This window comes from Trachymyrmex cornetzi, unplaced genomic scaffold (assembly GCF_001594075.2).
Source record: "Trachymyrmex cornetzi isolate Tcor2-1 unplaced genomic scaffold, Tcor1.1 scaffold1541, whole genome shotgun sequence".
Classification (NCBI taxonomy): Eukaryota; Metazoa; Arthropoda; class Insecta; order Hymenoptera; family Formicidae; genus Trachymyrmex; species Trachymyrmex cornetzi.
In genome coordinates, this window is record NW_017296137.1 from 41,950 (window position 1) to 45,964 (window position 4,015).

A 4,015-nucleotide genomic window follows, 5' to 3' on the forward strand; every position below is an offset into this window, starting at 1 on the left:
GTGTAGTGTTTGCCCTAACCATACCGCATACGGTAAAATGGAGCAAGAGCAAGATTCTTTAGATTCTGCTAGCTTCTTTCGTTTTATGCAAAAACGCGTTGAACTAGCCTAATTTTATTGATTTTTTAACTAAACTGTATAATTTCAAAATATTGGACAACCATAACCTTATAATTTTTTGCTTTAATGACATCCGTTAGACTCAATTTTAACATATAACTTTCCTGTAACTCTTTATCACGCAATTCCATTTCCATGTAATCCATTTTAAAAGCTAAGTATAATGAATACTACTGTGGTCATTCATTTCGAAGTATCAGCCAACAATGTTCATTTTAGTCTTAGAACATATATAAATGGAAGGGGCATAGGGCGCTGAACGTGAAGCCACATCTGTGCGAGAGAGAAAGGTAGTAAGGAATAAATGTTCGTAATGCGCATGCGCAGCACCGTCATTGTGTGAATTGTGCAGTTGGTTTAGTGTTTTTACACATTCGTACATTACACAGATGTGTAAAACGTGATGCTGCGCATGCGCATTGGGAACATTTATACCTTACTACCTTTCTCTCTCGCACAGATGTTTGCATCAGCGCGAGTCATGGGAAGTATAGGCAATGCCCGTTCCATTTATATATGTTCTAAGAGATTTTAGTATTCACTACACTATCGCTGTTCATGGAGCACACGAACGCTAAGTAATGCTACGCTATCAACAATGACTATGTTTCGATCGAGGGTTCGAATTGGGTTAGAGTCGAGTCAGAGCCGAGTTAGCGTGAGCGCTCGTACGATGGAAACACTTCGAACCCTACCCAATAAAATTTTAAGGTAGGGTCCAAATGTGGTTCGATGGAAACGGTAAAAATCGAGGTTACTCGTACTCATAGTTGCCAACATCTGAATCCAAACTGCTAATCGTGCATATCAAATGTATTGTATATTTTCGCAGGTTTCGTTTGTATATTTGTTTTCAATGGACAAAAATGAAGAAAGAAAGAAGCCGGCCACTTGGGATGGCAACGAAACAATGCTTTTTAGCAACTATAAAAGAGTTGCAAGTAATAACATTGATGGACGGAAAGAAATTCCGAATTTCAGAAATATTCAAGAAAGTAGAGGAAACTTTCAAAAAGAAAGGCTATAATAGGACACATATGCAACTTTTAGACAAATTTAAAGCAATGAAAAGTATGTAAACCAAAACCAACATTCTAATTATTACTATCTATTTACTGATAATGAGTTTTACTGTATTGTTGTGATTGTAGCTTTTATAGTATATTTGTTATTTTTTACATTTTTTACAACGATTTTGTTACAGAACGATTTAAAATTACAATTGGAGCTTTGTCAGTAAGTGGCGCAGGAACCAAAGATAAAGAAAAAAATTGTCCTTTTTTTGAAGAGTTAAATGAAATATTTGGCCATCGACCAATTGTAAATCAAAGGGAGCTTTGTCAGTAAGTGGCGCAGGAACCAAAGATAACGAAAAAAATTGTCCTTTTTTTGAAGAGTTAAAGGAAATATTTGGCCGTCGACCAATTGTAAATCAAAGTGGTGTAGATTCTACCATATTGCAGCCTTCGTCGACTTTAGAGCCAAGTACAATTTTTGAATGTTTAAATTTATATTTAACTACGGCATTGCTACATCAAGAGGTTAGAGGATTTACCGATTATCGCCGTGTTATGATTCATTTAGGCTTGCCGCGTCTACTGTTTTAGCTGTAGATTTATCGTTTTATTTTTATTTAATTATTATAAGTACTGCCAGACAAGGTTTACGGTAGATCCGGCAAGTTTGGATCCATTGCTAATACACTTCTTGAACCTTGCCGTTGACTTCATCAAGGCAAGGAATGCACTGATACTGTATTAGTGCGCTTCTCGCTCTAATAAAGTGAATAGCAAAGTTAACGAAACATTGGCGTTAGCAATGAATCATAACACGATTATAACTCGCAAACCTTCTGAAATCTTAATATAACTATATCAAATTGATATTATAAATATTTTATGTACTAACACAAAAATATCACAAATATAAAATTGATTAATATGTAATAATGTATTCTTCAGGTACTGAGACCTCTGGTTATTGTGCAAGAGATACTGAAACATCTGTATCAAAAAAGTATGATGAATCACAGACAAAATTCATTGAACATACTAGTCGTTCTACTCCAACGCCATTGACTTCAATTGGTCACAAAAGAGCATGATCTTCTGATACGCGATATAGTCCACTTACGCCATCACCAATATCCAAGTTTTCTTTCTCAGAAGACAGCAGAGATACTTCAACGCCTCCCTTTAATGAACTTGATGGATCTAACCACCTATTTACAGTTTCTTCTAAAAAACGTAAAATATGCGAAACACCTACTCTCTTAAGTCGTGAAAGTCCGCGATCTGGCTTAAAAAATATCATGCACACTTTTACTAAAGAAATAATTGAATCGCAAGAAAAACTACTGACAAAAACTATTGAAGAGCAGCGCAAGCTTGATCAGGAAATGTTCAATCAGTATAATAATATCTTTTTACAACAAATACAAATGTTATTTGCGGGATTGCAAAACTTAAGTGTGCCCTTTCCTCAAAATTATTCGTCATTTCAGCCATTTTCTGCTATGCCACCAACAAGGCCAATGTTCACAGAAACTTTACACCAGTCATATCCTCAACAAATAGTTCCATGTCAAAATGATAAGAATACAGCTCCAAAATCAGATTAAACCGGAAAAGGGATTTCCACAATTACATCATCAAATTCCATTCAATAAAAAAACGAACAGCCACTTGCTGAAAATTCATCTACTTTGCTTCATACACTCACTATGTCACAAAGTAAAACATTTTGTCCTAAGTTTGAAGAAGATGAAGACATCATATATGAAGACGTACAATTTTTAGACGATGCTGAAAACGACTAAAATGATCAATAATACAAAAAAGTATATAATTGCTCAAAGATTACTTATAAAATATCTCCTTTTTGTATTAGGAATATATATATATATATAATATATATATGTTCATCTTTTTACATATTTTAATACATTACAATTCACATTTATTTTTCTCACATAAATTATTTTTGAAAATTTATACTCTACTAAAGGCTTCAGACGATATGATAATGTAATATATACGCTAGCTTTGTATACATTCACTAAATATTATTCTATGTTTGATATGGATAATTAGGTACGTTATATCTGTATGTATGATTGATAAATGTACGTTGGCCATATTGGCTGGAAGCGCTTTAATAGTTAATAATAGTGAAAGTTTTATATTAAAAAGATAAAAGTCTCTTACATATTATAAAACATTTTTTATTTTTATACGCAAATTAGTAATGTATATTATACAAAAATATATAATAAATGAATTTTACATTTTATCCTGAAATGTTACACTAGTCCACTTTTGTCATCACCAATATCCAAATATTTCTTAGAAGACAACAGACACTTCAACGCCTTCCTTTAATACGACTGAATTTGATAAATCTAACAAGCTATACACTTTTTCTTAAAAAAAAAAAAAAAAACAAAATATGCTAAACATCTACATTCTCAAGTTGTGAAGATCCACGATTTGGTTTAAAGAATATTATGCAAAACTTAACTAAAGAAATGATTGAATCGAAAAAAACTACTGATACAAACTATTGAAAAGTATTCATAATTATATATATAATACGCCATAATCGTTGTATTGATTTTTTTCGCCGATCTTGTAAAATAAGATATAATTTCTGCATATTACTTTGGTATTGAGAAATTAACAACAACGCTCTTGGATCCATTTTGTGATAGAAAACATAGGTTATGTACTATTGCAGCAGCTAACTTTCTACAGTTGGTTACGTTCAACCTTGCCGCAACCCTGCTGCAACCCTAGTGCAACTCTGCTCCGATGGAAACAGACAAGCCAACCTAAGAGTGAAATCACACGGTGCGTCATAGGGCTGCGGAATACGGAATGCGTCATTGAAGCAACCA

The 4,015-nt window shown here is 33.3% G+C and overlaps 1 long non-coding RNA gene across 1 annotated transcript; it reads left to right on the top strand.

The window, feature by feature from the left end:
• Positions 1-967: 967 nt before the first annotated feature.
• Positions 968-2,900, top strand: LOC108758217 (uncharacterized). Its single transcript, XR_001939939.1, has 3 exons — positions 968-1,191; positions 1,325-1,605; positions 2,082-2,900. It is a non-coding gene; the product is annotated as an uncharacterized LOC108758217 (long non-coding RNA).
• The last annotated feature ends 1,115 nt before the right edge of the window (positions 2,901-4,015 follow it).